At 38.8% G+C, this 12,270-nt stretch overlaps 1 protein-coding gene and 1 long non-coding RNA gene across 13 annotated transcripts in view; one reads left to right on the plus strand and one right to left on the minus strand.

The window, feature by feature from the left end:
- The window catches only part of PALM2AKAP2 (PALM2 and AKAP2 fusion), a 536,456-nt gene that overhangs the window by 312,303 nt on the left and 211,883 nt on the right, over positions 1 to 12,270 (plus strand). The window lies entirely within an intron of this gene.
- Positions 1 to 12,270, minus strand: part of LOC140530993 (uncharacterized) — a 53,873-nt gene that overhangs the window by 3,050 nt on the left and 38,553 nt on the right. For 6 of the 7 annotated variants that reach the window (XR_011976240.1, XR_011976236.1, XR_011976237.1 and 3 more), the window contains one exon: positions 8,547 to 8,680. This is a non-coding gene — a long non-coding RNA (uncharacterized lncRNA). Of the gene's footprint in view, positions 1 to 1,890; positions 2,277 to 8,546; positions 8,681 to 12,270 lie in introns of those variants that run through there. The other variant, XR_011976235.1, reaches the window with a different exon arrangement.

Raw genomic sequence — 12,270 nt, forward strand, 5'->3', positions numbered from 1 at the left:
TTGGTTTTTCTTGGCAAAGATACTGGAATGGTTTGCCATTTCCTTCTCCAGCTCATTTTATAGATAAGCAAACTGAGGTAAACAAGGAGAAATAACTTGCCCAGCCAGTAAATATCTGAGGCCATATTGGAACTCAGGAAGATGAGTCTTTCTGACTCGATGCCCAGTAATCTGTCCACTGTGTCACCAACTGCCACTAGGGATTTCATCATGGTCAGTTAAATTCAACAGCTATTGATCAAGCACCAATGGTGTATGAGGACTGTGGTAGGTTCTGGAGGTACAGCAACAATTTGTTACTGCCTTTAAGGAAATTACCTTCTTCTGGAAGAAATTGTCAGAGATTACCTTCTGTCATTTAGCCACCACTTTTTATATATAATTAGTAATAATCAGAGCTGGGCAATGAACCCCCACCTTCTGATGCCAGGTTCCAGACTTTTTCTACTACACTATGTTGCCTCTCCTTATAGTCACACAATTTGTTTTTACTAAGGAGCCAGCTCTCCATTTTAATGACCAAAAAAAAAATAGCTCTAATTAAAGGCAATGAGATCCCTAGCATAATATTCTCCCACAGCAGGTAACTATCACACTTAACTACATGAAAAGAGGCTCATCTCTCAACTCCAGCTGATTTTGGAACCAGGAGATTCAAAACAGAATTAAACTGGGTCCCAGTGTACATGAGACAAACAGACTATAGATTAGGGTATCTCAAACTTTTTTGTATTGTGGACCTCTTTGGCAGTTTGGTGAACCTTCTGGATGACTCATAAGAATGTTTTTAAATGCATAGGATTACAAAGGAAATCAATTATCTTAAAATATAATGATGAAGGTATTTTTTAAAAGACAGTTCTTGGATGTCTAGTTAAGAACCTGTGCATGCAAATAATCCAGCTTGATGTGGGTGGACATATTTGCAGTGAGAACAGAATACCATCAGTTTGACTGGAACCATGGATATCCATCCTAGGCATGTCATGGGTTTATCTGGCAGCAAAGTTCTGCCTACTAAATCAGAGTCTAAATGAGCACACCATATTCAGAATCTCAATGAATCGTGTACTCTTATGACTTCTAACCTTGAGAAAACCACTTAACTTGCTAGGATCTCGGTTTCTGAATCTGTAATAGTGAAATAATAGCGCCTGCTTCTTCACATCAAATCACTCAGACATTATTTTAGGAAAAAAACACATTTCAGAATTTTGTGAGGAAAAAGACATTAAAAAGTACTTTGAGCTTCTCAGAGAAAATTCAAGGGCACAGTATTCCAATTGTTTCCAAATGGGCTTAGGCAGGTGTTTCCCCTTAAATCAACACACATGTACTGAAATTTAAATGATGATGGCCTAGGTTGAATGTTGCTTGAAACCAGAAGTCAGTGAAAGAATTTTATACCTTGGACAAGACTTAGAAAGTATGCCTCCCCTTACGCTATGGTAGCCATCCCTATCATTAGGGAATAGCTATGATTGAGTTCCCTAACCCATAGATTATTAGATCTGTAAAGAACCTTAAAGATCTTATACTCTAAAAATCCCATTTTACAGATGAAGAAACTGAGATACCCAGAGAGGTGAAAGTACCTCTCTGTCAGACAGTTATAGAAGAGCAGAAGAGCTGGGTTCCAATCCATATTTTCTGACTCTGAGTCTGGTATTATTTTCCTTACACTGTTTCTACCTCTTTGTGGGTTTCTCCTTCCAAGGGCAGCTAGGTGGCACAGTGGATAGAGTGTCTAGAGTCAGGAAAACTCCTCTTCCTAAATTCAAATATAGCCTCAGATACTTACTAGCTAGGTGACCCTGAGCAAGTCATTTAACTTTGTTTGCCTCAGTTTCCTCATCTGTAAAATGAACTGGAGAAGGAAATGACAAACAACTCCAGTGTCTTGGCCAAGAAAACCTCAAATAGGGAACATGAAGAGTCAGACATGATTAAAATGACTGGACAGCAATAACATTGTGCAGAGGCTTTTAACCTTTATTGAAACCTATGCATTTCAACTTATTACGGAATACCTACAAACCAGTTTCTGACATTCAAAAAAATTTGTTTTAATTATATCAAAATAGATCTTTTTTTGCCCACTTGCATGTTTCATGTTAGGTAGATAATTGCCTAATCTTAGTCTCAATTTGGTTTAAAGCCAGTTTGAGTTCTTTAGTTAAACAGCAGCATTGATTAAGTACCTCCCTCATCCTAGTGCTAGGCAAAAGGAGTATAAAGGTAACAATGAAAGGTTCCTGCTCTCCGGATCTGATTTTCTGTTGGGAAAGGAAGAGAGAGTAAATATTTATTAAGTACCTACTAAGTGCCAGAAGTTGTGTTAAGTACCCTCCAACAACCCTGGGAGGTAAGTGTTATTATCTTCATTTTACAGTTGAGGAAACTGAGACAGACAGATAACAGGGGTTAAGGCCAGGGTCACTCAGCTAGTGTCTGAAGTCAGATTTGAATTCAGGTCTTCCTGACTCCAGGCCCAGCTCTCTATGACATGCGCATATGAAGTATATTCACAATACTACAAGGTAGTTTAGGGATAGTGGTCAGAAAAGATCTCAAGTAACAAGTAATGCTTGAGTTAAGTACTGAAGGACACAAAGGTCTCAAGACGAAGTGTGCTCCAGGCATGGGCGATGGCCCAGTGCAAAGGCATAGAGATGGGAAATAGAACTTAGCTAGTTGATCTTCATGCAATTCAGATGGGATCTTATATTTGCTGTAAATTAGCAAGAATTTATCAAGCACCCATTCTGGTTTGTAGGGTCGTCTGTTAATATAGAATCACAAAATTTCAGAGTTGGAAAAGACTTTAGAGGAGAGCATCTAATCCAATCCGTACTTGAAGAGGAATCCCCTCCAGTGTAGAATTCTAGAATCAAAGGATCATAGATGTAGATACAAAATAAGGTGGAGTTCAGCCAATACAAAGGCAAAGACATTGAAGATGCAATATTTTAGATGAGAAACAGTAGGAAGGCCAAGTTAGCCTGATCATAGAGTGCGTTTTATAAGATTGGAAAGCTAGGATGGAGCAAGATCTTGAAAGGCTTTATAAATGGTGGCTAAGGGGCTCAGTGGTTAGAACACTAGACTTGGAGACAGGATGATCTGAGTTCAAATCCAGCCTCTGATACCAGCTATGTGGACATCTGTTTCAGTTTACTCCACTGTAACATGAAGCCATTACTCATATCAACCTCCTACGGTTGTTGCAAGGACAAATTTAAGGAAAAAAAAGTGCTTAGCGTAGTACCTGTCATATAACAAGTTCTTAAATGCTTCACTTCTCTAAATGCCCAAGTGAACTTCATGTTTTATCTTAGGGATAAGAGGGAACCACTGGAGTTTATTGAATGGGAGGGGCAAGAAGGAATGATGTAGTGAGATCTGAGCTTTTGGAAATTCTATTTGGAGGCTGTATGAAAGATGGACTGGATTAGAAAGGGCTTGAGGCATGGAGAACCATTAGGGGGCTAACCCAATAGACTTGGCAAGAAGGTGATGTTAACCTTAACTATTTTTAGTAGCTCTGTGAGTGGGGAGAAAGAAGTATATGTGAAGAATGTTGTTGAGAATGAGAGAAATTATTATTTTACTATTATATTAATAATGAATTGTTAAATTGGGCTCCAGAATTTTTTCCTAAAGACTCAGCTCTTGTTAAAAAGTCAGTCTCTGAAGGACATGACTGATTGATAAGATTATTCCTACCCTCAAGGAACATGATCTTCAATCTTAGACAGGACCCCACCAACTGGGAGACTTAATTTCTACTTAGAGTATAAACAGAATCCAGTCTCAGTCAGTTCTTACCCTGGGGAAAAGAGTAAATGTCCTTGTACTCCTCCAATAGAGTTTAGGGAGACCCAGCCCATGAAGGTGAAAACCAACCAGAGTAGTCTGGACAGAGATGGATTCCCTTGTCCAAATTGCTGGAGGAGATTGTCTCTTAATTAAGTCATATTCTGAGCAGGAAGAGCTGAAGACTTCTAGCCCACCTCCTCATTAAATGTCCTCCAATAAGGGTTGATTTTCATTTGTCAGGAGCATTCCTTATCAAAAAGTTTTTAAAGCTTTCAGGTTCTCCATAGACTTATCTTTGGTTATCAAGAAAAACCAGTGACCATGGATTTATTGATTACTGGCTATCCTAATTAATAAATTGATTATTAATGACCCAGAAATTCTGTCTCTGGTTTTTAATTTGTCACAAGATAGAAATAACAAGATTTGGAAACTGATTGGATATGTAAGATGAAGAGTAAGGAGTTGAGAATAACACCAAAGTTGCAATAAGTAGATTATTATTGGAAGGGATGGAGGTGACCTAGATGGTAATAGGGAAATTCAGAAGAATGGCAGGTCTGAAGTAAAAGACAGTGAGTTCTGTTGTGGGCATGACAAATTTAAGTTGACTTTGCAACATTTGGTTTCAAATGTCCAAAACACAGTGGTGCAGGACCAAAGTTCAAGGGTAACTTGTGGAAAGATGATTATTGAATCCATGGGAGATGTGAAACTGAATTTGAACTCAGGTCTTCCTGACTCTAGGTCCAGTGCGTTAAACACCATGCCATCTACCTGCTGTTTAAAGCTCTTCTCAACCTTACTCCATTCTAACTTCCAGTCTTATGACACGTTACTCCTCTCCGTGCATTCTATGGTCAGGTTAACTTGACCTTCCTACTGTTTCTCATTGAAAATGTTGCTTTTCCCATCTCACCATATAAGAGAAATGTCAGAACCGAAAATTAAGGTGCATCTACCATTAGTGAATGTGAAGTACATGATGATCCAGTAAAGGAGAATGAGAAGGGACCCGTCAAATAGAGAACCAATACAAAGCAGAGTCATACTTCCCTTCCCACCAAAAAAAAAAAATGAGAATATTTAGGAGGATGGGGGTAATCAGTACTGCTAAATACTATAGAGAGGTCAAGGAGGATGAGGATTGAGGGAAATGCTATCAGATTTAGCAATTAAGAAACTACTGGTAACTGGGGAGAGCAAATTCTATTGAGTGATTAGATCAGAAACCAGAATAAAGAAATTTCAGGGCAGTTAGGTGCCAAAGTGGCTAGAGTGCAGGTCCTGGAGTCAGGAAGACTCATCTTCCTGAATTCAAATATGGCCCCGGACACACTAGCAGTGTGCCCCCAAGTAAGTCATTTAGCCCTATTTGCCTTAATTTCCTCATCTGTAACATGAGTTTGAGAAGGAAATGGGAAACTACTCCAGTATCTTTGCCGAGAAACATACTGTTGTATAAAGTATACTGTTGTTGATCATAGCTTGTGTGCTGCCTCAATTACCATGATTGTTTAGAAAAGTATCTCTAATAAAGTTGAATAGAATTTGGCTTGGACCAAGAAAAATCCAAATGGGGTCACGAAAAGTTGGACATGACTAAAAACAACTAAACAACAACAAAAAGACATTTTAGAAGAATAAGAGGAAAGTTGGAATTTGGCTAAGAAAGAGAGACAGTGGATGATATCAGGGATGGTGAAATCTAGTAAGTTCGGTTTTTTGTTTATTTGTAATGGGAAATATTTGAGAATGTAAATAAACAACAGAGAACAAGCCAGTAGACAGGGAGAAATTAATGATTAGAGGTAAGGGCGATTAGAAGCAGGGATGATAGTGTGGGCTGTCTACTGGAGAAAACTGAAGGGTCAAGGTTACATGTAATAAAGACCCAATCGTTATAATCATGTGACTTCCTCCAGCTCTGCTCTGCAAGCACATAAGAGTCAGGGAGGGAATAATCAGGATCTGGGTTTGGCAAGATGTGACCTGTGACAGAGCAAGAGAGCATGGGATTTCAGAGAAGAGGATAGCATAGAGTTGGACTGGCTATCTTAAGGGTCAAGATTGAGAAGTTCCCTTATAAGCCTTCTCCACACTAAGCACCCCCAGTTTCTTCAGCTGACTATCCCATGGATCTCCAGTTCTCTCACTATCTATGTTTCCCTTCTCTGAATAGTCTCTAGGTTTTCAATTTCCTTCCCAGGAAGAAATGTACATAAAACCAGCATAACATCCCAAATATAATCTGATCAGAGCAATAGTGCTTTTATAGCTATTGTTCTGGACAGCCTCTCTCAGTGTCTCTCTTTCTCTGTTTTTCATTGAGGAAATAGGGTTAAGTGACTTGCCCATGGTCACACTAGTAAATGTCTGAGGTCAGATTTGAAATCAGGGTCTCCAGACCAGTGCTATATCCACTGTACTACCTAGCTAGCTGCCCCACTCTATCTCTTTTAATGCAGTCAACTATTGAGTTAGAGAGAGGCAACATGGTGTAGTGGATGGAGAGATAGCCTCAGAGTCAGAAAGCTTTGGGTTCAATTTTGCTTCCACATACAAACTCTGTGACCCTGAGCAAATCATTTAACCTCCTAGTTCCTCAGGCAACTCTAAAATTCTGAAGTACAGAGCAAGAGCAGTTGCCAGTCTAATCTGACAGTTTCCTCACCTACCAGGTAGTTCCTATATCTAAGAAATCAATTCCTTACATCAAGGAAATAGCAAAGGCAATGTAAAAAAAAATAGATTTTTTTTTTTGCTATCTTATCATATTTTTTACTCATATTTTAACTTCTGAAAAGTGGTAGTATGACAATACTGACCCAGTAAAGGAAATTGATGGAGAACAGTTCCCCATTGGGATCTCCCTGTACTAATGAAATCATAGGTCTGGTCAAAACAAAAAGAAGTTGCATGGTTGTTTTGGTTTTTTTTTTTTTGCTAAGTTGTAAGCCAGTAAAATCCCCAGGCTATTTTTATACAGGAACTTTTATTTGACCTTTACTTTTTTCTCCTTCTATCGTGTATTTGTGCAGTTATTTTGTTACATTTATCTGTGGTATAACAAGAGTCCTGGATTTAGAGTATGAGGGCCTAGGGTTGAATTCTATCTCTGTAACTTAATACCTTTGAGAGGTTAGAGAAAGTAATTTCATTCTCTGGCATCAATGTATATTATAAAACAGGTGGGATATATATAATTATGATGCCTATTATAATCCTGTAAATATATTATACTTATTATAATATATAATTATGATATTTATGTGTATAATTGTAATTATATAATGTTTATATATACATACATACATATATATAAAATTTTAATGTGAGCTCCTTGACAGCTGATTAAGTTCTTAAGAGATGGTCTTAATTTTCTACTTGTATCCCCAGCACTTAGCACCAGTGTTTTGCATGTAGCAAAGACTTAATAAATGTTTTTTATTCATTCATTTGGTCATCTATAAAATGAAGGAGGGGTTGAATTAAATTATCTCTAAGTCACCTTCAGCCATAAATGCAGTGGTCCTAAAACTCGTTTGATTTGACCCAAAGATCTAACCCGTGGGAGTATGTTTTATTCTTGTCATTCGGCATGTTAGCTACCCCCTCCCAGTTTCATATCATCTGCAGATTTGACAAGTGTGCCTTCTATGCTTCTTCCTTCTGAATCACAATTAAAAATGTCTAACAATGAAAGGGCAAGGATAGATCTTGGGGCACTTCTTGAGACATCTTTCTCCAGGTTGATATCAGTCCATCAATGACTGTTCTTTGAGGTTTGACCACTGAACCAGTTCTTCAATGTATCCGACTATCTTGTCCACAAGACTAGTATGAGGGATTTTGTCATATGCTTTGAGAATTTTATCCAGTGTTTAATCAAATCCCTTGCTAAGACTTTATCATAGATTTGTATACCACTAAGTACCCTGAAAACAAAAAGACAAAGAGACTTCAGATTCAACCTGAGAAGAGGAAAGAGAAATGAGATTTGAATTGGATTTCAGTCATCTGTGACAGAGTACATGTTGGCTTGTCAAAACATGTCATTTTCACTTCCCTTCGATGTTACTGGCTTCAGATTTTAAAGGGACAGGCTAAAGTATTGAGGAGGGGAAATGATTCCTCTTCTTTCTGCAACATTGAAAACTGTACCATGTATCTCAGTATGAAAGCATGGGATGTTTTTTCTAAGTGAATATATTTATCATTCTGGATGCCACTGCCCGAGTGGGGGGGAGGGGGGGGCCACCTCCTCTCCACAAGCACAGCCAATTAAGAAGTAAGCAGTCACCCATCAAATGAAAATGGTGAATGAGCTCCAAAGTAGATAGATTATTAATGAGGCAGTGATGTAGCAAAAAAAGCATGCATAGCATAAGAAGCAGTCAGAAATAGAAATGCCTCTTGAGAGATGAGAACAGACACCTTGGCCATTTTCTTTTACTTAATTTTGGGCTCTGTTGATGAATTCCCCAGGGAGATTTATTCTGAGGCTGGGCTTGGCTCATTTAATATGCTACCACTTAATAAGAAGACTAGATTCATTTATTCTGTGACTGTGGTATTTGGTCCAAGGAGGACAGACAGTGCTGTGAATTAGTAAGAATGACTTGTGGTTTGGACTCACCTCCAACCTCAGAGAATTTCTGAAATTAACATGGAGGCTACAACTGCATGAGAGAAGTTGGGTAGTTGTAGTAACTCTAATGACTTACCTTGGATGTCTTTCACAAATGTGAGTGCAATGGCATTTTGCTTTCATGTTCCACTCTCCTTCAGATCCTTCAGCCTTTAGCAATACTTTCCTTTTAAAATAATTTCTTCAATAAAGAGATTTTTCTGTTCAATTCTGTAACAGAAATTCTTAAATTATTTTTGTGTCCTGGATCTCTTTTTCAATCTGGTGAATTTTATGGACCTCTTCTCAGAATTATGTTTTTAAATACATAGAATAAGATGAATGAGATTACAAGAAAAATCAGTTATTTTGAAGTATAGTTATTAAGATATTTTTAAATGAGTTCACAGATATGGTAGTATACCTCAATAATAATCATAATATTAACTAACATTTATGTTATTTTCAGTCTTGTCTGATTCTTTGTGATCCCATGGAGCATACTGTCCATGGAATTTTCTTGGCAATATTAGAGTGGTTTGCCATTTTCTTCTCTAGTGGATTAAGGCAGACAGAGGTCAAGTGACTTGCTCAGGCTCAATGTTCTTGGATACTTGTGGGTGCACACACAATGTTCATTAGATACTCTAGGCCTCAGTTTCAGGTAGAGCTCATGGAGGGGCCTCTAGTGAAAATGCTTTTCATTTTCAATGCCTAAGTTCCACTTAATGGCTAGCTTAGAGTGATTATCAGTAGTAACAGTTTCTCTTTCCCTCCCAGCTTGATTTAGTTATTTTTTTTCTTTTAAGGGCCATTCCCTGACTACTTCTAAAAGAGGCTTATTCACTCAATGGGCATTACCTCCCTCTAAGTGAATACCTGAAAAGGCCAAAGACCCCACTGCATCCTGGGCCTTCTCCAGTCATCCTGATGAATATCTGGTCACTAGATCTACATGGCTCAGGAGGAGAAAGTGAGGTTGGTGACCTTGCACAGCCCTCCCTCACTCAAAACAAAGTCCAGTGCAAGTCATGTCATCAATTCTCTGATGTCACAGCCTTCTTAAAAAATGAAGGACAAACACAACAGCTATATGCCAAGCGCTGTGTTAAGTGCTTTGTAATTTTTAACTCATTTGACCCTTACAACAACCCTGAAAGGTAGGTCCTATAATTATCCTCATTTTAAAAAAAATTTAGAATCTTTCTTTAGTTACATGACATTAGGAATTGATGAGTGTCAGGAGAATGCTCCATTTCATCACTTGGATCGGTTCTCTTCCCCTGTACACTCCAAAATGCAGTGTCACCAAATGATGCTACAAAATTGGCTTTAACAGAATATTCAAACATTAGCTGTCCAATGACTATCTTTGCCTTATTTCTCCTGGAGAGGGAAAAAAATAACCAAACCCTCTGCAAGATAGCAGATGTCTTCTGTTCAGGGCCCCTTACCTAACTGAGTAGAGTGGAAAGGCAGAACAGGAATACAGTCTCCTGTACCAAGAGTGGGAAACAGAAAGAAAACATTTAGCTCCCATAGCTAGGATTCTAACATAGTCTTAGACTAGGTTAAAGACATATCTGCATGCCCCATTTTACAGATAAGGAAACTTAGGCAAATAGTGGTTATATGACTTCCCCAGAGTCACACTAATAAGTACATGAGACTGGATTTGAACTCAGGACATCCTGACTCCAGGCCTCTAGTGTTCCATCTATTGTACAACCTCACTACCCCTAATCCCTGTTACTGAAAGAGGCTTAGTAGAGTTCAGAATTTCTGACCTCCAGTAGAGCTAAAGCTATTCTGATGTCCACTCTAAGTCTGGCACTAATGTGGTGATTCTCTGGAAGTGAAGGACTACCAGGTTACCTAAGGAGGAACAAATCAACTCAAGTCAAGAAAACGGAGCAGGCTTCTGTGCTACTTGTTACTGTGACTATTGTCTCTGAACTTCTAGCTTGGGTAAGATAGAAGAGCCAGTCTAAAAAAACAAACAGACAAAAGAAGTCTTCCTAACTCTTTCCACTGCACCACTGAGCTACCCTATAATGTAATTATATAACATAATTCCTGCCCTCAAGGAATTTACCAACTTACTAGGGAGTAAAACCAAGACCCTTAAAGTTATGGGACACAGGAGTCTTCCTCACCTGTAGAATGAAGTGGTTGGACAAAATTATCTCTAAAGTTTCTTCAGAGCATTCCATCTACCTAAACAGATTGCAGGGCCTCCACAATTTTTTATCCTGTGTGATTATTGATCAACATTTCCAATATATCATCAGTAGAAAATACACTCCCCATGAGCTAGGTCCTTCCCCCTCTAGAATTTTTAGTGCTATGACTCTTCTTCAAATTCAAGGTTGCTGAATTCACCAGTGAGACTACTCCTTCCATTGATGCAAGCTATAACTAGGGCATGATTTAGTGAATGGTCTTCATTAGGTCCTAAGCGCAAATGTTGGGATGACTAGTAGTTAATGCTGGGATATTGAGTCTACCCAGACTTACTTCATTCCTCTCTTAGCTGCCCTCCTGTACTTTCTCTACCATGTCTAAAGGGGCCAAGATCTCCCATTGCATCCTGGGTCATCTCCAGGCATCCTGATGCATATCTGGTCACTAGATTCTGATGGCTTTGGAGAAGTGAGGCTGGTGACCTATACAACCCTCCCTCACTCAAAACAAAGTCAAGTGCAAATCATGTCATCATTTCTCTGGTGGCATGGTCTTTGGCAACGAAGGGCAAACACAACAACAATGATGCCCCAGAAATCTCTTTATCCTCAGTTTGTTGTTGTTGTTGAGTCACATCTGACTCTCCATAACCCCATTTGGGGTTTTCTTGGCAAACATACTAAAGTGGTTTGCCATTTTCTTCTCCAGCTCATTTTACAGTTGAAGAACCCCAGGGTTACAGTTATTAAGTATCTGAGGCCGGGTTTGAACTCAGGTTCTCCCAATTCCAGGCCTGGCAATCTATCCACTGTGATGTCCCCTGGAATTCACACTAGAAGTACCCTTCACCTTTCTCCCTCCCCCATGGCTTCTCCTTTTGATTGGATGATTCCTCTTAAAATATCCATTTTAAGGAGGATGCCCATGAAGCCAAGACTTCATTTCTCCCTAGACTGTAGAATTTCTTTACCAACCCCACCTTTATCTCCCATCCCACCCCCACAACTTTTCAGCATCTTCTTGTATGTTATCTTCTCCAGTTGCTTAATAATAAACCTCCTAGCATGGTCTGCCCTCATCAAAGAAGTCTCAAGAGAAACTGGAGATGCACAAAGTTAAAGAAACCACGCAAATGTTCACATGGATTATTTATGCTCTATCTGTGGTGGAGCCTTCTGAGCTTGTATTGGGCTGATCAGCCACAGTAGGACACAGTGTACCTTGACTCTAACATAGTGATGTCATTTTGGTCCTCTTCAAGAATGAAGGACAATAACCAATAAATGTTTAGCAAATACTCCTTGACGACTTAAAGTAGATTGGCTGATCCTCAGGTGATTAAAATATCACTTGATATTTTATCACTTGAAATAAAAATATAAGAAAACAATATAATAAATGTGTAATACGGATAGGCAATACATGAGTAACCTTTAAATGACTGCTTTGAAGGAAATGTAGGGAAGATTTCACATTTGAGTGCAACGTTTACTGGAGTTACTCGGGAAGGTTTCATGAATTAAAGAACTTGAGTTGAGCCTCCAAGGGTGAAAGATAGATAGACAGACAGACATATGCATATATATGCACATATATGGTGATATATTTGATGTGCATAGACAAGGAAAGGGAAGGAA

The sequence above is a fragment of the Notamacropus eugenii genome, chromosome 3 (genome assembly GCF_028372415.1).
Source record: "Notamacropus eugenii isolate mMacEug1 chromosome 3, mMacEug1.pri_v2, whole genome shotgun sequence".
NCBI classification, from domain to species: Eukaryota; Metazoa; Chordata; class Mammalia; order Diprotodontia; family Macropodidae; genus Notamacropus; species Notamacropus eugenii.